Genomic DNA, 24,490 nt, shown 5'->3' with positions numbered 1-24,490 from the left:
CGATGAAATCCCCTCTGTGAATATGTCAGGAGTTGATCAGCTGCTGGGTGTGTGCAAACTGGGTGTATCAGATATTTTAAACAGGACTGCTGGAACATGCCCGGTGTGACTTGGATGAAAATGTCAGTCAGCAGCAGTTCAGCCGACGGAGACCACGTACGGCACAAATGTCAAAGTGAATATTTACCCCTGGCTCGGTCTGAACACGGGGGTCTCGTCTGTTCGCTTGGCTGGACACTCGGCCCTTCTTTTTCTGATTTACGTCTAATGTCACACTCTTGGCTGTGCCCTGCTGCCTTTTCAAGTTGATCACCACACACACACACACACACGCACACACACACACACACACACACACACACGCACACACACACACACACACAACTCTTTTTAGCATCTCTTTCTCTCTCCTCTGCGTTGTCCCTCGTTACTGTTAGCTCTATCTAATGAAATGGAAGTTTTTAACGCTAAGATGTTTTGACAGGTGTGATACTTTGTCTGAATTTATATAACTTGGTGGTGTGAACCTGGCCGTGCCCTCCCTGTATGATGGCTTTTGCCTTCTAGCTTACTCATGGGGAGAACGCACAACGATTTGACAAATGGACTCCAGGCTAGCTTACCAGCAAATGTGCTACATGCACATTTTCATGTTCATCTGTTACATTCTGTATTGCTTACTAATGTGCACCTTGGTCATGAAGCAACAGGCTATACTGTGATGGAAAATCCTAAATAATTCAAGCTAATACTTCCCTAATGTTAGCGGCTCCTTCTGGCCACCGAGGCTGTTTGCTGTGCAGGGATCTCTGTTTTGTCTTTTTATAAATCACTGCTGGACTGCATTTTTTTCCCACTAAAATTACCTTTTTATTATTGCTCTTCATGCACTAGTCAAGGCAACTTAAGCTATAAAATACTAAGGAAATTCATAACATTTTGACATCCTGGCTGTTTAAACTGGCTGCACCTTATATCAAAGTTAAAAGGGAAATGTTCAAGTGCAGTTTTGTTCAGTGGAAAGTCAATTTATCTTATCTACTAAAAGCATTAAAGTAGGTTTTACCCACGCCTGCCACAGCTTTAGATCTATAATCACATGAAGTGATATCGGCTCCTAATTCCCCTTTTTAAACTTGTGGACTTCAAATAAAGAAATACTAAATGGCACATCTGAAAGTATTTAGATTTAGTCGAAATTATGGCTCTGTAGCTGCTAACATTAACCGTGCACGCTCACTAAAGCGTCTTCTCCTGGAGATCCCAATTAAAAACATTTAGGCTTATAAAAGAGTGATGTGATGTTCTTACTGCGAAGCTCGAGAGACTCAAACTACTCTCTGCTTTTATTAAAACTTTATTCGAGTCAGTTATTGTTATTGAGGGGAATTCAACATTGTTATCATAGAAGTGAGTCTTTTTCACTTTTTGGTTTTGACCTTTGTCTTTGAGGTCATTTTGTCATTTTGCAGAATCATCTTTATTAAACATTTAAACGTTTTTTTCTGTTGCACCACACAAGTAAATAAATAAATACCTTATGCTGGTTCAAGCAGAAAGGGGTTCCTGAGGTCAGAAAATACACTAAAGTAACACCAATGTGCGGAGACATGAGGGAGGAGAGGATGTAAGAGAAAACATTCTTTATTAAGAATGCAGTAGCCAAAAAACCTAGAAACCTAAGAGAGCACAACGCCAAAAACCTAAGGAGGGGGGGGGGGGGGGGGCAACGCTGACAAGGACAATGGACCAACAACGCACTGGAACGCAGACAGGGTTATATAGACAAGGGCTGGGTGATTAGGGAATTGTGCACAGGTGAGACTAATAAACAGAGGAGGAGCACAACGGAGCAGGGACACTGAAACCTAGGGGGAACACCCAAGGGACAAAACCTGGAGTGGGCTGGGGAACACAAGGAGGCACATGAGGGAGACGCAGAACGCAGACCGTGACAACCGTAGTTACGTCCCTCCTTCCTTTGTTTTAAAAGGAAAAAAAATAAAAACCTGACAATCCCCGCAGCTGGATATGAAATATGTTTTAGTATAACCTTCCTTACAAAATGACGGAAACATTAGACTCTTTTGAAATTTTCTCACTATAAATGTATCACTATATTCTTACATACTGCAGCTTTACAACAACACTAAAGAGTTTCCTGTCCTCTGCCCTACTGGTTTCAAGTGGAATAACTGTCGTAAACAACCCTGCAGAAGCCTGCTGTAGCTAGTGGTAACAACAAGCTACCACTTATATGAGCCAATTTGCATGAAATAAGCCATGAAGTAAAAATATCCACACAGTTGGACATAAACTTCCAAGTCCAGTAACAACAAAGCCAGGTCACCATTAGTCTGTTTATTTTATTTATTTTTTGTTGCCTCCAGCTCCCTCAAAGGAATGCAGGCTGTGCCGATGTTTATTCTGGTTTTAACTCTATATTTCACCTCCAAAGACATCACTTTCTTACTGTTACTTTCAGGCTCCGCCATGATGCCAATAAAAAAAGCAAATTTGTTCTTGTTCTTCTTATTGATGGTTGGTGAACTGAAAAAGCTAACTGCTAGCCTTTATATGAGCTACCGGCACAGGAAACAGCTATTGCCGTAAACCAGGTAGAGACCTCAACCTAGTGAACCCATCCATCTCATAAAACTGTTACGTGTAGTTTCAGGTCAGTAGAGGGCAGCAGATTATGCTCCAACCAGGAACCTGAGATCTGCAGATCAGTTGCTTTTGTGCATCCCGTAAATGAGGTATAAATTTGGTGGAGAGCGGGCCTTTGCTTTCACTGCTCCTAAACTCTGGAGTGCTCTCCCCCTTAGTGTTCAACAGGCCCCAGACCTGGGTCGATTTAAGTCTGTACTGAAGGCCTTCTTCTATCATTTAGCTTTTATTCAATGATCTAGCTTTTAGTGTTTTTATGTTTTATTGTGACTCTGCATTTTATTGTTGTATGTTTATTTTACAATTTTTTAGATTTGACCTCTTACCTCCTATATGACTTTTATTTGTTTTTGTCTTGGGGTTTGTCCTTTTTACTGTACAGCACTTTGGTCAGCTGTCACGCTGTTTTTAAATGTGCTATATAAATAAACATGGTATGGTATGGTATGGTATGGTATGGTATGGTATGGTATAGAGCTCCGGGAGTTGACGTCACTTCTCCCGGCATGCAACAGTTCAAATCGAAACGGCGCCATATTGGCAGGCAGAAGCCGGCAGCTGGACTATTTGTTATTGTCAGATAACTCAATCAAACGGGAAATATGGTAGATTCCTGCTGTGCCCCAGGATGCAGAACAGACGCGGACGACATAAGGAATGAGCCATCTACAGGATTCCCCAAGATCCGGAGCGCCGCAAACGTTGGATCATTGTAATAAAACGCACTAGTGACCAGGTGAAAATGAAGCTGTGGGATCCCGAGAGTAAAGGTTTTCGCTTATGCAGCGACCACTTCATATCAGGTACTTAAACCAACGTTTCCTCAACTGTGTATGGTGTTTATTTTAAATGCTTTTATTATGATTCTTAGTGGGCTTCCTACACTTATTTTGGCGTGGCTTTTTCTGTCTTATTACTCATAGCAGCAAGTAAACATCACGTAAAACGTTGCCTCGTGTTTCTGCGTGCTGCCGTTTACGTGTTTTATGATCACAGCAATTAACCGGCTAAGCTGTATTTAATTTTTAAGCAATGGTTGATAAATTGTCAGATCACACATAAAAAGCACTTTGGATTGCTATTATCTGTGTCACCGAGACTACTTACGTGTAAATCTGTTATTTGTCCGTCCATCCATCCATTTTCATCCGCGTATCTGGAATCGGGTTGCGGGGGCAGTAGCGTGACTTCCCTCTCCCCAGCCGCCGGAGCCAGCTCCTCCGGGTAAATCCCAAGGGGTTCCCCGGCCAGGTCCGGTGTTGTGCCGGTAAGAAGCCCGCTCTGACAGCTTCTGGCATTTTTAAAAAGTATCCCAGGGGCACGGTAAGGGTCGGAGATGTTCAGTCTATTTAATTTCTGACTATATAAAACGATTTCTTCTGTTTTAAAGTGTGAAGTAAACTCCGACGAAGTAAAATCCAAGCGGATCCCGTTCATGTTCATGGTTACATCCGTGTTTGTTTACCTTTTTTGCATGCCAAAATGGCGTCCACTAACTGAGAGTCACGTGGGGTCCGGAGCTCTATGGTATGGTCCAGTGCAAAGTTGGTCAAGTTTCTGCCTCAAGAACCACTGAAACCAGTTTGAAAGCAATAGCTTAAAGTGTTAAAATTCTTTAGTGTTGCCTTAAAATGACAGAGCCCTGAAATGGCTCATTCTGGATGGCACTGAAAATTGCTGAGAATAAAACTGCAGAAATTGTTTTGTGTGAGAGGGATTTGTGCAAAGAGCTTCATGACCATGTTTTCAACCATAGAATTAATGTAACAAGAAAAAACAGCATAACACGTCCCAATGCACAAATAATGTAATAGTTTATACTCATCGTTGTCCTCTCTTTTTTCCGGATTTGTTTTTTCTAAATACACATTTGCATGTTTGAATGCAAACAACACAAGCTTAACAAACAGCACATCTGCACGTTTACTTGACTATAATCCCTGTTTACCTTCCTTATTTTCCACCCTGCCCTCCTCTGGGACCTCCACCCCTCTAAGATGGGTGTTCATGTCTTGTTTGGATATCATGTGGACATTAAATCTTTCACCTGATGTTTCCAGCCTCCTCATCTGCCTCTGTCCTTGTTGACAAAACACTTGACCTTCAGATGCAGCAAAATGTCATCTGATTTAATACGCCCCCAGTTTGAATTGCCACCTCTCATTTTGTCATCCAAGCAGGTGCATTTTGGTGCAGAAGAGCCAGAGTGAATTCATTACAGCGGCACGAGTAGGAGGCTCGCACACTTCTGGATTTCCTCTGTAATCGCAGCGCTCCATCGTCATAGTTTAACCCTTTGTGCTTCATGCAATTAAATGAGAGATGGAAAGTGATGGCTACGCAGCCTGCGAGACTCCTGAGCTTTGATCGTTTGCACGTCAAACAAACGTGAACCATCTAGGCCTCTTTTGTCCCGCCTGACAAAGTAGCTAAATTTATGCACTACAAATCTTTGAAGCTGCATTCATGCTGAAAACTGTGATTTTATCTAAAACGACAGTGAGGGTAGTCATGATTCACCAAGGTCTTGAAAGATTTAAGACAGTATCGTGGATTGTTTTGTCATGCAATGTTTCATTTATATCTGGAAAACAGGCATCTCCTCCTCCAACCCTTTTTTTTAGTTCCTGCATTCTCTCTTTGTCCCGTTTAATGTTCTCCATTTACCTTCCTGCCCCCCCCCCCCCCCCCCCCCCCTCACGCCAGCACTTAGTCACCGTTAGGTATGGTTGCCTAAACGAGCATGTAACAGCCTCATGTTCCCCACTGGTGTTGTCGAGATTAATTTGGTGTTGTCCTAACGCATGCTAATGAGAAAGTTGTGTGCATTTGATTGTCAATAACTTGAAATACGGCTCTGCTCCCTAAATGCTGCCTCCGTTCAATATCCTATTAAAGTTGAATCACAGATAACTTGGCGCGCATCAGGAAAGCAATCTGAAATTTGTGCTGACATTGATCCAGCAGGAAGGAGACCTATTGCTCCGATTAACACTGTTGCCCCAGGAGAGGAGTCCCTTGGCCATTAATTGCCCACTGTCCCAGATTTTACTTAGGCCATCTAAAATGCTTTTATTTATGAGACACACAGCGGCAGGGCATCGTGGATATGGAATAGCAGTGAGCTTTTTAACTATCGTTGGGAGTTGTGTTGTTTATCACTGTGTTTCCTTTCCGGTCGATATGAGATATTTCCTGTGTTTACAACACAAAAAGCAGAAGGAAAAATGTTAATAAAACAAAATGAAATGACTTTTGAATCATTTAAACACTACATTAACGCCACTGTATGATGGAATTAGCCGGGTTTCCACTAAAGGAGTTCCACACATTTTCTGGGAAGAGGAAAAAGTGCCTGAGCGATGGGATGGCTCGGTCCTCTTAGCCGTGATTTTTCCATTCAAAGTCGGCGCTTTCAGGACTTTCACGACTACTCTGGCAGTGAGTGCTACGGATATTAATAACATTAAAAGTTTGATTCTGTCAAAGTACGCCATACTTTAATCCATTTGGAGACTGGGAGAGTGGCTGTGATGTAAAAAAAAAATGGCGTTCAGTGATCTGTAGGAGAACACAAAGAACCATGACCTCGAGGGCCGGTATCCAGCACGTTTTGGTTTTAACTCTGCTTCAACACACCTGATTTCAATCAGCGGGGGATTAACAGGCTTCTGCAGAGCTTGATGAGCTGCTGCACAGGTGATTCAACCACTGAATCAAGTGTGTTGGACCAAAGAAACCACTAAAACATGCTGGCTGCCGGGATTTCTGCCACATTTTTCTGTGTTGAGAAATTACAAAACAAGCAGCATTAACTCTGCTTGTTTCTTTTTTCTTCTGTTCTGTTTCACCAGCAACTCTTCCAATTTTATAAATACCAGTTTTTCAGCTACGTCTGCTGATGTCATTTCCTGAGTTACAACCAGTCAGGATGAGTAAAGCACAAGTCCCACCCAGCAGCTTGTATGGATCATTACTGAGTCCATAATCCAGTCCAGGTACTCCGCTGGTCCCTGAAATGGTCCGGAGACATGTGCATGCCACGGATGTCCGATAAAATTACCTGGAAGTTTCGAGAGTGGGAATCGGGCCTGCTGGTGCATCTTTTGCACAATGACTGTATAAAAACCCCACCTGTTGCTTTCTGTGTGGCCTTTATGAAGCTAAGTGGGCTGTTCCGATCGCCGCCATCTTGGCCGTGTCACATGTCTCGTCATGCCCAGACAATCCAAATATGGGAAAGGAGGTGGAGCTGAGAGTGAGGCTGTGAGGCTGGGAGCAAATGATTGACATCCATAAACATCCATAAACTCTGAACCAATGTAGCTACAAGCTAACTCAAAGCTAACAGCGCTTGGAGCCAACGGGGGTGGATAGCTACAAGCTAACTCAAAGCTAACGGCGCTTGGAGCCAACGGGGGTGGATAACTACCCGAGCTAAATCAAAGCTAACAGGTTTTTGGGCATTTTAAGCCAGAAAAACACAGCTGAGCAACTCAAAAGTGGAGCAGGAATCAACTGAAAGAGCTGCAGTGTTTCTGTGGTCTCCTTTAGAGAGCTCCACGAAGCAACCAGGACTACAGCCTCGCATAGGAGCCGGGCAAACCTTCTTTTGCAGGATATTTTTATTTTTAAACTGTGATTTTTTTCTTTTCGTATTTTCATGCTGAACTCCTCAGTCTTAAAACTCCTAAAACCTTCCCCTTCAAGATTAGAAGTGACTCATCCGCTAATAAAGAGTAAACAGGAAAATAAAGCTTTAATTGTTTTTAAAACACGATTTTCAGGGGTGACTTAAAACGGCACATTTATGACTCATGCAGAAACTTTTGTCACATCGTCTTTAAAAGATGCAGCTCACGTGTGGTCTGTTTGTGAAACCATAAACAAGCTGTTTTATCCTTCATCTTTTTCAGTTCTCTGTCATTTTAGCAGATGAATTGTATCTTCAAAGAGAGTTGATAGCGAGTGAGTTTCCATTGGACTTTAATCTGTTTTCTTTTTCCGTTTTTGATGTTTTTTTTAGCTACGCTTCAAGACGTGGCATTTAGTCTGCCCTTAACACTATTTGAAGATAAACAGGTTTGAATTCCTGGCTACAGTTGGAAGTCGCTTCAGAAACACCTTACTGGGTGTCCTGACATATTTCGAGCAGACGACATACATTTCTGCAAAATGCCATAATTGAAGTGAGTGAAAAGAAAGAAAATCCATTCTAGTTTTTGTTAATTTCTCATTTCTGACTTGAGTTTCATTCCTTTTCCGTTTGATAAGGAATTTCCTGAGACCAGTAACGAGCTTCGGCACCACCGTTTATGCATGTCCTTGACATTCCCTTTGAGATGGGGGTAAAGGCATCCCTCTAAACACCTTAAAAGTCCACTGGAAGGGATGAATGCCAGTGTGCCTCGTTGAAAAATTGCCATGCCTTTTGTTCTCCACCGCTGACCTTCACTACGTCTACTCTAAAGAGAATTAGCAGGACATTAATAAATAACCGTGCACTCTGATGAAAGTGATCCCATGAGACAGACTGGAGATGTCCACCATAAAAGCGCGCCCTTAAACTGACAATTAATTAGTGTGTTTGGTTAATGATAAATAATGAATTAGCGTGCCATTGAGGGACTTCTGCGACAGCGTGACAACCGACTGAATCGCCAAGCTGGAGACGGAAGCCTTGTAAATCCATCGTGTGTTTTTAAATATCAGTGCAATCTAAGAGGTGCATGTCTGCTGGCGAAAGCGTCGCCTGAAGACGCTGCTCGGCTGCTCCAGTGGAAGAGTGCCCACCAGCAGATCAATAGATGTCACCAACATGATTATGTTACGATAATACACTGAAGGAGAGGGTTTGAAGAGGTGGTACCACACCTCTTGGCACAGTTCCTCTGGCTGAAAAAGCCCAGCAGGAAGCAGAGTGGTCAGTGAGCCAGGCTGCTACGACACTTTAGGACCAGCTGGCTCCGGAACAAAATTAGAGCCTCCCTCCTCGTTTCCACCTGCCGTATGCTGCTCAAGTGTTCCAAATCAAGCCATTATTTGCTTCATTTCCTTGCTGTCCGACTCTGCTCTGCGAGTAAGTCAGCTGCTCTCCGGTGCCGCATGAAATCTCCCTGCTTAGAAGAATCAGTGCGAGAAAAAAAAAACAAGAATTGCTTTTATTTTTTCTTCCTGAATAATTAGTATTCAAAGGTTTTCATCAGTAAGAACGAAACGTCAACACGAATTCTTCTCTGTGACTTTTCTTTTGTGTTGCCGTGTGGAGAACTTGAGCCTACCGCAATTCGTATTCTGTTATGATGAGGGAAATAAATCAGAGATGATCCTCACAGAGCCCGTGATGATTCTCAGAAGAGGTCACCTTTCACCGCTCCTCCTTCTAATGCAGGTTGTGGAAGGCTGAGGCCTGATCTCGCCAGACCGTACCTGTGTACAGAGTAGATGCCACTGAATAAATAAAAACCTCGCCCTTCCACGCAGCAGTTTAAGACGCCTGCATTATCATCTCATTAAACAGCCTTTGCACTTGTGATGCAGACATAAAAAAAGAGCCTAGTGCTGCTTTTTCCTGAAGCTGAAACGACCCCATCTTTACTTTTTGAGCTGCACTTTTACAAAATACTCGATGTTAGTTCTTTAGTAGCAGCAACCACACTTTTGAAAGATTTTTGCTGTAAATATGCACTCAGTGAAACTGCGTAAGAAAACAGTTGCTCAGAAGAAAAACTTGACAGTTTGCTTGCGAGATAAATTGGCCAAAGCAAAAGTGTCTCCTGCTGGTGGCCAGTCTGTGTTATCTGTGCCACGAACATGCAATTTCCCCTTGATTGTGCTCCCCACGGATAAGTAAACACATTCAGCAGCAGAGCAGTAAACTACAAAAGACAAGCCCCGAGAAGACACTGGTAATAATCTGCCTGAAGAGACAAATCCAAAGTCTAAGAGACGCACGAGATCTCGGATACTGAGTGAGAAAACCTTTTTTATCACACTGATTTCCTAGATGTCTCATGGAGATGCAGTGGTTAGCCATCCCGCAGCACCTCCTAGATTAGGTGCACAGGCAGCACTTGGAGAAGTGGCTAGGCGTGCATGTTAAACGGTTGCAAGTGAATTCTGTCGGTGTTAAACTGCAAGTTTTAGTTTGAAATTTATTAAAATACAATTACAAGGATCAGTTTGAGTCGACATCTTCAAAGAGTGTATCTGAGGTGGTCTTTATTTAAATTTTTATCTCTGGGGCTCTAAAGAAAAGCCACATATTCGGTGTTGTTTAAAAGAAGCAGCTTGGAGTCACATAGCAAAAAAGGTCTGTGCGGTCTCCCACCTGCTTTTCTTTGTTATTATTATTGTTGAATGGCCACAGAGAAAAGCTTCATTCTGAGAAAAGACGGTTAAATACGCACGCTTAGACACTCTCCTTAAATCTGCACGTCCCAGCCATCTTAGGTCTCAGCAGCTTGTGTCGGCTGCAGGGCTGCCAACTTTTGAGCATTTCAAAGAGTGAGACGGGGTCACAGGGTTGGGAGCGGGCAACTCACCGACCGTTCAGAGCGGGGGGGGGGGGGGGGGGGGGGGGTATTAATATTGACTTTATTTATTTTTTTCTACTCTGTACGGAAGAGGATTAGAGCCACTGACAAGGTAAAAAAAAAGAAAACAAGAAAGAGAATTCTTCCTTTTTCTCAGAGTTCCGACTTTTAACCTTTGAATTCTCACAGGGAATTCGGGAAAAAATTCAGAATTCTCTTTCTTTTCTTCTTTTTATCTATCTATCTATCTATCTATCTATCTATCTATCTATCTATCTATGTTTCTATCTATCTATCTATCTATCTATCTATCTATCTATCTATCTATCTATCTATCATCTATCTATCTATCTATCTATCTATCTATCTATCTATCTATCTATCTATCTATCATCTATCTATCTATCTATCTATCTATCTATCTATCTATCTATCTATCTATCTATCTATCTATCTATCTATCTATCATCTATCTATCTATCTATCATCTATCTATCTATCTATCTATCTATCTATCTATCTATCTATCTATCTATCTATCATCTATCTATCTATCTATCATCTATCTATCTATCTATCTATCTATCTATCTATCTATGTTTCTATCTATCTATCTATCTATCTATCTATCTATCTATCTATCTATCTATCTATCTATCTATCTATCTATCTATCTATCTATCTATCTATCATCTATCTATCTATCTATCTATCTATATATCTATCTATCTATCTATCTATCTATCTATCTATCTATCTATCTATCTATCTATCTATCTATCTATCATCTATCTATCTATCTATCATCTATCTATCTATCTATCTATCTATCTATCTATCTATCTATCTATCTATCTATCATCTATCTATCTATCATCTATCTATCTATCTATCTATCTATCTATCTATCTATCTATCTATCTATCTATCTATCTATCTATCATCTATCTATCTATCTATCATCTATCTATCTATCTATCTATCTATCTATCTATCTATCTATCTATCTATCTATCTATCTATGTTTCTATCTATCTATCTATCTATCTATCTATCTATCTATCTATCTATCTATCTATCTATCTATCTATCTATGTTTCTATCTATCTATCTATCTATCTATCTATCTATCTATCTATCTATCTATCTATCTATCTATCTATCTATCTATCTATCTATCTATCTATCTATCTATCTATCTATCTATCTATCTATCTATCTATCTACCTGTAGTAAAGAGTTACAGGAGCTTTTAATTATAATTAATGTAAGTGTTTTAAATTCCATCTAGGGGTGAGCAATATCCTGTCATTCATAATATTACCAGTTATTATTTCCTTCCAAGAAAAAAAATCTATCATGTTAAAGAGCAAGTCACTCCAAATCAACATATTTTGCTGATAAACTGTATAACTGAGTGTCTGATCGTGCTGTAGACAAATGTATTCAATAATTTGGCATTTTAGTTCATTTTAGTTAAAATTTAAATATAAAACTCAGCACTGCATTTGAATTTAAATCTGCAATCGCTATTGGCTAAGAGGTACACTATGATGTTAGATGGTACATTATGATGTCACAATGTTATGAGTGTGTGTATTTGTTGGTGACTCCACCCTCTCGGTCTGCTAGGCAACAGCATTTGTTGCATTTTTCAAACAGGAAGTGGGAGTTGAGTAAGAATCTGGTAGGGGTGACTTGCTCTTTAAGCTAACGTCATTGATGTAGTTGCATCCACTAAACAGAGGATTATGTTTGTTACGGATCCTGGGCTCCCGCACCTTGAATGGCCCTGTTCTGCTCCCTCCATGCTGTTCAGCACCTTGGACAGGTCCTCCGTCAGGCTGGCCTCCACCTCGGCCCGCCCACTCTGCCCCAGCTGCAGACAATCTACCGCTGATGAGACGCTCTTAAAAAGACTCCCGATTCCGTTTCTCAGGGAGAGACTCACAGACCCAAAAACTCTGTCTTTCTCTCCTCGGCTAGATTTGTGTAACATTTGTGATATTGAGTAGCTTTGACGAGAGCGTGGATATTCGTATTTAGTAACCGTTTGTTCGTGTCGAGATCCTGTTTTGATTCTGCCCCAGTGAGGCCTTTTTCATTGTCGTTTTCAGCTTTAAAGCTCGCTTTTCGTTAATACCCCTTTAAAATATTGATAGCCGTTGAGTTTTGGTTTATAGTTAGTTCCGGCTCGTTGTTTACCGTTTTTGTATCAATAGTTATTTCCGTGTTTTCATCCCTGGGACCGTTTGTCCCAGGTGTTTTGAGTTATCTCCGTTGTGTGTTTTGTTTGGACCGAATGTGGATTTTTCCAGTCGAGGACTATGATTTTTGGTTAAAATCTGTTAAATAAACCCCTTTTATTTACTCTCACCCCTCCTTTTCCGCATCAATTTTTATGTTACCCCTTGCCACAACACCAAACACCTAGGGTTTGTAACAATGTTCATGTGGGTCATCAGCATGAAGTTATTGAAAGGGACTATAAGGAAGTTTGACAGCCAAAACATGTATAGAAATAATAAATGTCTTCTTCATACTTTCTCCTGCAATGCCCTGGTCCTGTAGAATGAGCCCTGGCATTTTTACTGTGATTGCCTGTTTTCCTGTAAAATCACAGAAAAAGAGAGCTGCTCGGGTCGAGCAGGCTGCTTCATGCGCGTTCACGCTCAGGCATCGCCCGTAGCGTTTGCTATCCGTAGCTTTAGCAGCAGAGAGAGAGGCCGTGCCACTTTGTCGCTGTTCCTAACGCCTAGTGATGAACCCACATCTTCTTTGAGGCCCTGGTACTTCTCTAGTTTCTTGTGTTCCTTTTTCCCGATGTTGCGTCTCTTGGTATTGCCACATCAACAACAACAGCTGTCCTCTGTTGTTTGTCCACCACAATATCCAATTGGTTCGCCATCACCATTGTGTCAGTCTGGATCTGGAAGTCCTACAGGGGCTTGGCTCTCTTTTTCTCAACCACCTTGGATGGTGTTTCCCACTTTGACCTAGTGGCTTCCGGCCCATACTCTGCACACATGTTCCTGTACACGATGCCAGCCACGTGGTTGTGGCGTTCCATGTACATGTGATCACCTGTGAGTCGCTTTTGACAAAAGCGTCTGCCAAATACATAAACTTTTTTTATTCTACCTTGCATTTCTCATCCTCCCTTCATGTGAACCTGCGTATGTAGAGCAAACATTTCTGCTAGATGAGGTGAAATGATTGTTTGTATGCTGTATTCTATTATTTCTGGTGATGAAGCCTCAATCTCCCAATCAGAAGGCCATCCCTTGTTAGTCTGCAACCTCGTCACAATAAATGTTCACATCACCATGAGCACAGAGAGAAACCACGCTGTGAATTTCACTGAAGTCGAACTGCCAAGCCTTGTCATCATGTAGGCAGAGTCTGAAATTAATTTGTTTAGTTCACTGCCAACGGCTTTAAACTGGAAAAAAAATTACCTGCCAAGAAAACTACCTCTTATCAGCCAAAATCATCATTTTTCTTTTCCCCGAAACACGGGAACCTGCAAGTTTATTTTCTCTAAATTAAATTTCTCTGCAGAGTCACCTGTTTTCTCCTTATTGCGCCACATCTGTTGTCTTGCGTTAGACCAGGTCTGATCGGAAATCGCAGTCGAACGGTGTTAAGCCGGAGATGACGATAATGATGTGACATTTGTTTTTCCTGGTTCACTGAACAGTTGGCTTTCAGTTGTTGTGATTCTCTCAAATGTCTCACTAGTTGATTTCACGGTGAGAACCATAAAGCCTCCCTTCCCTGCTGACAGGTTAGAAAAGGGTTCTGTTGGATCGCACGGCGGGCAGTCCATTAAAGATTTTTGAAGCTGATACAAAAGGGCAAATGCAGCACAGAAACAAGCAGAAACACAAATTAAATGTAGCACCGGGATTTGATTTGTTGTTCGCCCGGATGGTAAAATGTGGTATTTAACATGTTTCATTTTCCTTTTGAATTAAGGAAGCACACAGCTTGAACTGACCAACTTCCTGCCATCACAGGAAGTTCACTTCTACGAAAACGCCTTTTCTCTCTTTGTTCTACTTGTTTGGGTCCTGTGACCAGGAACAAAGACGGCGAACGCACCTGGTCTTCCTCAAGTTCAGGCCCACTTTACAGTCAGAGGTGAGGGCAGACGCTTTAGAAACCAGACCTTCTACGTATAAATTCACACAAACGCTTTCATTAGTGAGTTTTGGTGACTCATCATCCTGCATCCTGAGCACCACTCAGGCCTGCAGGAGATGATCAAAACATTTATTTTGGTGACCAACTGCAAGCTTTTGCTGTGTTGCTTTCTTCATCTTTGATGGGTCACCATACAGCCGACCATAGAAATAGTTTGTCGTAGGCGTCGCGAACGGCAGATGCAACTGTCAGGAATAATGAGGAAGACACAAAGTCTAAAACCTTGACAGAAAAATAGCAGTTTACATCACGTGTCCGTGGAACTTTAGCACTTTGATGCACATATGAGTCACTTTTTGCATGTATGTATAAATGCATACATTTCTATCAATTACTTCAGGTTGTGAAATAACAAAAAAGGTGACAGTTTATGTGAAAACAGTGCCTCTTTTGATCTTTTTAATACATTTTACAAAAAAATCCACTGAAACTGACATGGAAGAAAATGGTGGTGCTCTTAATTACGTGTGTTTCTGGAACTTTTATAGCATTTGTTGTATTGTGGTTTGCTGCGTGGTCATCTTTCTGACAGCAGGAGAGGCTTGTATTAGATTTAGGGTGTTCGTGTTTAACAAATGCTGAAGATAAAAGACCCATCTCATGTTGGAGAGGTTGTTTCATTTAAAGAGATGATGTGTCGTTTTTACTGTGAATATCTGGAAACAGCCATCGAAATGTTGTGGAAAATGAATTAAATGATACCGAGGTGTTGAAAGATATTGTCGGCTTTGTAATGTATAACCATAAAAATTGGGTCTAAAATACATGGGCACTGGTCTAAAGCCAGTGGCACACAGAAGACAGATTCACTGCGCCGCGTCACGCCCTCGCCGCGTCACGCCCTCGCCGCGTCACGCCCTCGCCGCGTCACGCCCTCGCCGTGTCACGCCCTCGCCGCGTCATGCCCTCGCCGCGTCACGCCCTCGCCGCGTCACGCCCTCGCCGCGTCATGCCCTCGCCGCGTCACGCCCTCGCCGCGTCACGCCCTCGCCCCATCACGCCCGTGCCAGAATTTTAAACGGAAGCCATTTTAGTTACTGAGATTGGCTAAATGAAAAGCACAACGCCACGTCCCAGAAGCGCTGGTCCACCCACAGGCGCTGAAGAGAAGTGCCAGTTCTATTTTAAGTGCCGTGGCGTGGCTGTTGACATCATTGTGGAGTACTTTACAGACATCATGACGCGGAACAGCTTTACGGCACAAACCCAACCACCAAAAGATGGAAGAGAAGCTTTTTATTGTTGAAGTGTTGATCTTAAAATATTCTAATCCAGGGCGTAGGAACGAGTTTAATATTGGGGGGGGGGGGGGGGGGCACATTTTGGAAATCTAACAAATCTGTTATAGGTCAACATATAGGTCAACCTCACTGAAAAAAATACATTTACTAATTATGTCTGATTCTTAAGTGTCACTGAGTGTTTCATGCAGGCTGAACATGAACATAGTCTCCTACCGCTATCTCCTGCATTAGCTTCTGATAGAAAATCTGATAGACAGTGAAACTCTAGGATTAGAAAAGCCTAACAGATGTGACTCTGGGGGTAAGGCAAAGCCCAGAAAGACAAGAAAATAACTTTTATAGCCCGGTTCACTAACATTCTGTTGTTGTTGTTTTGTTTTGATCGGGGACCCATGAGCCAGCCAGAAGGGGAGGAGACTTGGGCTCCCCATTAGCCAGATCCAGGTGATTACCGGCCAATGTGGACGTTTTAATTATAAAAAAGCTGTTTATGTGTCAGTACTGTTTTATTTTTATTTAATAGTATGAATGTAGGATATCATATGGGTAGAGATGTGTAAACAGATTTAATACAAGACTAAAGCTGTGAATATTCAGTCTGAATTTATCCGACTCTCATCAGAATATTTTAAACTACATCAGCCAACAATGCTGACCAACAATCGGAAAAACCTGTTTGCTTCTGACAGAATGAAAAAAGAAATAATTCACTCACAACAACAGCTGGAACTACGTTCATTTTCAGACGGACAAAAGAAAAAAAACAGTGGCCAAAATTGCAGTCTAAATGCACCAGAAAGCAGAGTTTAACACTTATTTTTCTAATATTTCTAAGGAAGCGTGTACAGAATGTAATTTATTCTTAAACCGTACTGCCCAGCCCTACTTGTTATGGGATTACATACATTCAACTGTGTTCACTTGTTATTACATTCAAATCTTCCTCTCATCAGCAGCCTAAAATCATCTCATTCTTCACTGTCTCACCGTCAGCAGGACTGGCTCTCCCTGTCTCACCCTCGGCTGGTCTGGCTCTCCCTGTCTCACCCTCAGCAGGACTGGCTCTCCCTGTCTCACCCTCAGCAGGTCTGGCTCTCCCTGTCTCACCCTCAGCAGGTCTGGCTCTCCCTGTCTCACCCTCAGCTGGTCTGGCTCTCCCTGTCTCACCCTCAGCTGGTCTGGCTCTCCCTGTCTCACCCTCAGCTGGTCTGGCTCTCCCTGTCTCACCCTCAGCTGGTCTGGCTCTCCCTGTCTCACCCTCAGCTGGTCTGGCTCTCCCTGTCTCACCCTCAGCAGGACTGGCTCTCCCTGTCTCACCCTCAGCAGGTCTGGCTCTCCCTGTCTCACCCTCAGCAGGTCTGGCTCTCCCTGTCTCACCCTCAGCTGGTCTGGCTCTCCCTGTCTCACCCTCAGCTGGTCTGGCTCTCCCTGTCTCACCCTCAGCTGGTCTGGCTCTCCCTGTCTCACCCTCAGCTGGTCTGGCTCTCCCTGTCTCACCCTCAGCTGGTCTGGCTCTCCCTGTCTCACCCTCAGCTGGTCTGGCTCTCCCTGTCTCACCCTCAGCTGGTCTGGCTCTCCCTGTCTCACCCTCAGCTGGTCTGGCTCTCCCTGTCTCACCCTCAGCTGGTCTAGCTCTCCCTGTCTCACCCTCAGCAGGTCTGGCTCTCCCTGTCTCACCCTCAGCAGGTTCCTGCTGAACTTCATCTGATCTCTAATATAAAAAGAGTGGACAGGAATAAGGAGTAAAAAATACTGTTGGAGGACTGGTGCAACATTAAAATCATGGTTGTTGTAGTATTAGTCGTGTTCACTTGTTATCATGCTCGAATCTTCCTCTCATCCAGGCGCGCAGATAGGGTGGGGGATGGGGGGGATCTGCCCCCCCCCAGATTCAGATCGACCCCGATCCACCCCCCCCCCCCCCCCCCAACTAACGCCAGAAAGAAAACAAAATCGGAGGTTAAGCGTTTGAAGCTCATTTTTCAAATGACATTGAATGCAGCATGACGTAAACAAACACCGACTCCAGAGGCACCAAAGTGGTTGCTGCTAGGATGCAGGATGAAGCGAAAAAGGCGAGCGACGATTACTGCGTATTTAAAAAAGACCAACAGTGTAAGTAGGCGGGACCGATCTGTCTGTTTATGCGTGTTGGTTCTAGTTTCAGTACGTTGTTGTCAGTTAGTGATGGGAATTACGGCTCTTTTTAGAGAGCCGGTTCTTTAGGCTCAGCTCATCAAAAAGAGCCGGCTCTTTCGGCTCCCAAGTGGCTCCTCAGATTTTCTGTTGCGTAAAGTCCATTTATAATCAAAATAATGCAAAACTATATGTAAAACGATTTACTAATGTAAAAAAAAAAAGCTATATATCAAATATTTTTCATTTCTATGGATTTATTAACTGAACACTTTAAGAAATCTCCACTTTCCGACTGCTGTCACTCCCAATGACGAGCCGGCTCCCGTCGTTCACTCTTAGAGCCGGTTCGTTCGCGACCAACACATCACTATTGTCAGTGTTGGGACTTACTCGTTATAAGTGCCAAAGCCTCATTGCTGACTTTAACAAGTCTCATCTACAAATATGATCCCTCAAGAAGTTACTACTGTACACCAGAAGATAGTGGAGATGCGGAACCTTCAGGCTGAGCAAAGTTTGGGAGTTTTTAGAGTCTGAAAATCGCCTCCCGCCGAGAGGCTCCCAGTCGGGGAGAGGAGGAGACGTGTGCAGCATGAAGAGTGCAAATCTTAGATAAAACGTACAAATGCCGGCAGATCTGGTCTTTGTTGACTGATCACTTTGTCTGGTCATGACTGACTCTGATTATGAAGCAGAATATTGACTCTGATGAAGAAATTCACTCATCCAGCCGGGAAGATTGACGCTGCTGCAGCATCAGACAGCTGGTGCTGCACGAGAGGTGTGTGGAGTTTACAAGCTCCAAACATTGGGTTTGATGTTGGTTTAACCTTCTTTGGGACGTGATGGATGTAGAAATGATGGTAAAACACCGCGAACGTGACAGACGTAGCAACAATGTAAAAAAAAAAAAAGCCGTGAAAAAGAGGCAGATGCTGATGCGTTATTTATGGAAGTCAAGTGTGTCACATAATCATAAAAAAGTTAAATATAAAATTTAAAAAGAGATTTATATATTTATGTATAAATAAAAACTTTCCAAATATAATGAAAATGTATAAATAATGTAAAAATACGAAGGAACATCTGTTGGTCAGGCTGAAAAGTTTGGGAACCACTGCTCTAAGTGATAAGTGAATATTGTTTCGTATTATATTTTATGTGCAGTTTTTAGGGCTTTTATGTTTTCTGTAAAGATCGGTATGCTGAAAATCATTTAATGTTTTGCATAAAGCATGAGGTTCTGGTTAGTAATTGATTGGGAGAATAACAGATGACTGAATTAAATAGTGGGGCGCCTCTGTCAGAGCGCCCCAGGACAGCTGTGGTGACATCGTAGCTCATCACCATCAGTGTGTGAATGTGTGTGAATGGATGAATGATACACTGTAGTGTAAAGCGCTTTGGAGTCCTTACTCTGAGAGGCGCTATACAAGTGTGGGTCATTTATCATTTATAGTGTTGATCAGGCAGAGCTCTGTTGCCAGCGCTCCACTGCATAATGGCTTCAAACACGTATATAAAAGTTAGTTTTTACGTAAACCGTTAAATTACACAAACTGACTGAGCTCTAGTTAAGGCGCTTGCATTAGTTTGTGTATGTGTACGTGTACGTGCACGTGTGTGTGTGTGTGTGTGTGTGTGTGTGTGTGTGTGTGTGTGTGTGTGTGTGTGTGTTTGGGGGAGGTACATTGGAACTTTGTCCCCCCCCAGTTTGAAAATCCTATCTGCGCCCCTGCTCTCATCATCAACCATCTAAAATCTCACTCTTCATTGTCGCACCTACCTGCACCTCGGCAGGTCTGGCGCTCCCTGTCTCACCCTCAGCAGGTCTGGCGCTGCCTGTCTCACCCTCAGCAGGTCTGGCGCTGCCTGTCTCACCCTCTTCATCATTTTCCTGCTGAACTTCCTCTGGTCTCTTATATGAAAAAAGTGACATGAATAAGGTTTAAAAATAAAATATGATGAGAATGTCACAAACAAGCAACAATCACATTTATAAATTCCATTTTCATGTGGAGATTCTACTTTTTTATTTATTTCGTGTCAAATGGTTTTTGTCTGTTACTGTCAAATCGTGTCAAATTCACCATTTTTTGTTGACTAGTAGTGTTGTTTAATGTTTAATGCTGCCTAGCAAGATGTTAACATTAGTCAGCCAGTCTAACGTTTGACCAGAAATACAATTATCCTCTTGGACTAAATTATTACCAACTCACATTTCCTTTCTTTCTTTTTTTGCCCATGAGAAGAACTCGCTGAGCTGCTGCCGTCCCGGCCCCAACTCCCGCTTCACTCAGCCAGCCTGTCTAACTCCCTGAGGGGAGGCGCTGTGTCGGTGAGAAGCATCGACATATATACTGGACAGTTCATTTCCATAGGCTCCAATAGCACGTTTTTGAGGCTAAATGGGAGGTGGCCACCACCGCCATTTTGACCGTGTCACAGGTTCTGTCAAGCCCAGACAATTCCACAAAAGGGAAGAGAGGAGGAGCTGAGGGTGGGGCTGTAACCCCCAAATTCCACTACCTCCGCTCCGCTCCAACACGAACGCCGGAGCAAAATCGGTCCCGTTGTAGTCAATCAGAGCAATTCCACTACTGCGGCCGTGCTCCGGCAGTGCGGCGCCGTGCGCCGCCCTCTGTTCCGGCGTCCGGCAAAAATAGAATCGATCCTATTTTCGCCGGACGCCGGAGCACCTCCGCAGTCAATGGACAGAAATCCCAACTGTCCAACAGGAAAAGGAGCAAGCACGATTTCCGTTTTTCACAATAAATCGATAAACAAAAGGCGTTTTTTGTTTCATATGCACAGGTTTAACAACTTTTAACAACTATCAATGGCGGCTGAAGTTTAAATGCACAAAAGTAAGCCATAAATACAGTTTCTACTATCAAAGCAGTCACACTTTGTTGATCCAAACACTGCTGATCTCTCAACACAAATGATGGGCAGATTAAACAGTTCATTTCGATGCTTCTCCCACAAAACGGGTGTTTGGATCTAACTTCCGCGTTTATTGCTCGGGCTGTATCGCAAGATCTCGAAAATCCCGCGCATGCTTGTTTGCCCCCCTCAGGTCTCCGCACCGGAGCGGAGCCGTTGTAGAGCGGGTTCCAGTAAAAATTGAGTTCGGAAGCGAGCGGCTGCAGAAGGCGGGGGCGGACCGGAGCGGACCGGAGGTAGTGGAATTTGGGGGTAAGGCTGGGATCAACTGACAACACCCGGTCGAACTAGCTACAAGCTAACCTGAAGCTAACCCAAAGCTGACGCAGGTAGCAACCTAGCTACAACCGGAGTTAACTGTGCACAACACCAGAGCTTCTGAGTCAGAGATACGCTGGGCTGACTGCTGTGTAAAACCGGGTGGAACACAGAGGTCTCCCGAAAGCTGCTGAAAGCCGGCAGCCGCACAGCAGACAGAAGCCGCGATCAGACAGCGATGCGCCGAGCTGCGGGGAGAAACAGCCAGCATTCCGGGTGGAAAACATCGGTCTCCCGAGAGCTCCACAAGCCGATAGTCGGAACCCAGCTCCACCAACATGTTATATTTAAACCCATTTTCTAAAGTGCAGCATTATGTTAAATGCACTGGGTTTACCCTATTACATTTAAATTTCATGGTTAAACAGTACATGTTAAAATCTAAGCTCAGCTCGGCAGTGACCTAAAATACATAAATATAATTTTACTTACCGAAAAAAATGAAGTGGAGACTCCTTGGACGCTCTATTAGTGCAATTAATGCCACAGCAAGTCATTTTGTCCAACAATTGCACAAAAAATATCCAAACAAGAATACACAAACACAGAGACTCAAAATCCCGGAACAGTTTCCAAGCCAGACCGAGGCTCTACTGAGGCCTTTCCACGGAGCTAGCTCTGTGGTCACGTGGGTCTGATGCTCATTAATTATGCAGAATTTTAGGCTTTTAATACACTTAAACAGAAGAGTGAGAAAAAAAATTCACCCCCCTCAGAGTTGTCATGAGTGTAAACTAGATCAAACTAGATGTTCACTCTGATTTTAGCGATTTGCTTCACCTCCAAAGACATTACTGTCTTATTTTTACTTCCAGGTGCCGCCATGATGCCAACCAAAAACACCAAACTTCTTCTTTTTCTTCTTCTTGTGCATTTTATTAACGATTGGTAACTGAAAATGTGAACCGCTAGAAAAACAGCTAACAGCCGTCAAGCAGATAAAGAGCACCCCCGCCCCCTTTTGGAGCACCTACCCACTCCACAAAAACTATCAAGTGTGATTTTTGGTCAGCAGATGGCTGCAGAGTGGTATCAAATATGTCATCAATTACTGAGATCAATGTTAAAGCTCTTGCTTAAAGAGCAAGTCTCTCCCAAATCAACTTTTTATTCTGATAAACTATATAAACGCGTGTGTAATCATGCTGCAGACATGTGTAGTCAATAGTTTAGCACTTTAATGCATTTTAGGTAAAAATTTTATTTTCTGCCTAAAACTGTCAGTGTTGTGCCGTTGTCAGGTAAAAACGCTGCGCTGCACTTGAATTAAAATCTGCCACTGCTATTAAATAAGAGGTACCCTAGAACGTTAGCTGGTACAATGTGATGTCACAATGTCATTGTGAGCCTGTGTGTGTGTGTGTGTGTGTGTGTGTGTGTGTGTGTGTGTGTGTGTGTGTGTGTGTGTGTGTGTGTGTGTGTGTGTGTGCATTTGTTAGTGGCTCCGCCCTCTCGGTCTGCTAGGCAACAGCATTTGTTGCATTTTTCAAACAGGATGTGGGAGTGGAGTAAGACTCTGGTAGTACTTGCTCTTTAAAGAGCAAGTCATTCCAAATCAACATTTTTTTTGCTGATAAACTAAATAAACGAGTGTCTGATCGTGCTGCAGACACGTTTAGTCAATAATTTGGCACTTCAGTGCATCTTAGTTAAAATTTAAATGTTCTGCCTAAAACTGTCAGTGTTGCACCGTCGTCAGGTAAAAACTCAGCACTGCATTTGAATTTAAATCTACCACCGCTATTGGCTAAGAGGGACACTATGATGTTAGATGGTACATTATGATGTCACAATGTCGTGTGTGTGTATTTGTTAGTGGCTCCGCCCTCTCGGTCTGCTAGGCAACGGCATGTGTTGCATTTTTCAAACAGGAAGTGGGAGTTGAGTAAGAATCTGGTCGTGGGTGACTTGCTCTTTAAGTGGTTTGCTGAATTAGAAATTATTTACTTCTGCAGATCCTTTTCATTTCCTCCAACAATGAGAGCAAATGATGCGGCAGACCGTTGTAGAGTCTGAGTCACAGTTTTAACAATGAACATAATTGTCGTCTCAGTTAGAATTCAATAAGTATCTCCCCTGTTTCTCCTAAGTGTGTTACTACAGAAAGTTTATTAACTAATGAGCTTATTGTCACAGATAAAGCGCTGATGAAGTTATCCGTTTTGTTTATGTGGCTAGCACCGGTAAGGATCGTGTTAGCTCAGAGATGTATTTATTGTCATAATTGAAAGGAAAGAAGAAAAGGCATGATCATAGGATGGGAAAGTGGTGGGAGGCACTATCATCCACTCCCGAGTCCAGGCATGTAATTTCTGTTTTAAATTCACAGGCACAGAGAAACATTATCAAACAGAAGTGAAACCAAAAAATGCTCCAGTTGCTGAGCACCAGCAGTCCCGTGGAAAAACCGACGTTCAGATATCTCCGCATCGTCCAAAGCTGAACTATGGAAAGCTACTGAGACCCATTGTTTTGCTTTGATGTAACCACACTACACATGAGAAGACAAGCAGCGACAAAGTGAGAGGAGAGACGTTCAAGCGAGCAGTAATTTCCTTAGATTGCAGTTTTCTGGGACATAATTGGATTTAATTGGTTCCTTTTTCAGTTGACTCTTCAGGTTTTTGTTTTTAATTATGAGGAAACTGGGTTTGTCTGTCTTTTAGGGCAATAAATAGTGCACCTAAGAGCGTGTTTTCATGGAGGCATGTTGATTTACAGCTCAAGGTGGATGGGGTGGTTTGATTTGGTGCTATTATTGTAAGATATGACCCAAATATTTTCAAAGCTGCTGACTCCTCCTGTGAAATATTGATAAGCTTTTCCAACTGTGGGCCCATGCTGTAAAGTTAAGACCATTTGATCATCCACCTCTCAGACGTCGATAGAAGTGATTTACTCGCTCTATTTTCAAGTTTTATTTTCAGCCAGCCAATCATCTGTTTTGACCTGACACCTGGATCCTGGACTTCTGCATTTTGTCAACCAGATGAGGTTCATCGGCTCGTCCTCCGCCCTCCACCCCCAGGCTGTAGGGAGCCGGCTTTATGCTGATGATCCTGAGATGTTGCTGGAGGTTTAATCCCCTCACTGTGAGAAATGAGCTGCTCCTGCTCTCCCTTTTGCTCCTTCAACTTTGATCAAGCCCTAATGTGATTAGTCAGTGACCCTGACGTGACTGGATCAGGAACATGTAAGAGAAACCCAAAGAAGAAGGGCGGGAGGCAGAAGATCGTCTGATCTGACCAGTAAACTTGGAGAAGAAAGGAATTATTCTGAAGGTGTCTGTCTTGCAGCCCTGCCTTGTGGGTAATAAAGGTTTCATGTATTCGCTTTACCCAGGCAAAAATTGCGATCTATAATGACCTGACATTTCTTTTTCTTTTTTTTTAAACCATCCAAGAGGCTCATGATTTGAATGTTAACCAGGAC

General features: G+C 42.9%; 1 protein-coding gene across 1 annotated transcript in view; it reads left to right on the top strand.

The window, feature by feature from the left end:
• The window catches only part of asic4a (acid-sensing (proton-gated) ion channel family member 4a), a 195,814-nt gene that overhangs the window by 11,153 nt on the left and 160,171 nt on the right, over positions 1–24,490 (top strand). The window lies entirely within an intron of this gene.

The sequence above is a fragment of the Nothobranchius furzeri genome, chromosome 14 (genome assembly GCF_043380555.1).
Source record: "Nothobranchius furzeri strain GRZ-AD chromosome 14, NfurGRZ-RIMD1, whole genome shotgun sequence".
Classification (NCBI taxonomy): domain Eukaryota; kingdom Metazoa; phylum Chordata; class Actinopteri; order Cyprinodontiformes; family Nothobranchiidae; genus Nothobranchius; species Nothobranchius furzeri.
This window is presented reverse-complemented; position numbering and strand designations above follow the sequence as displayed.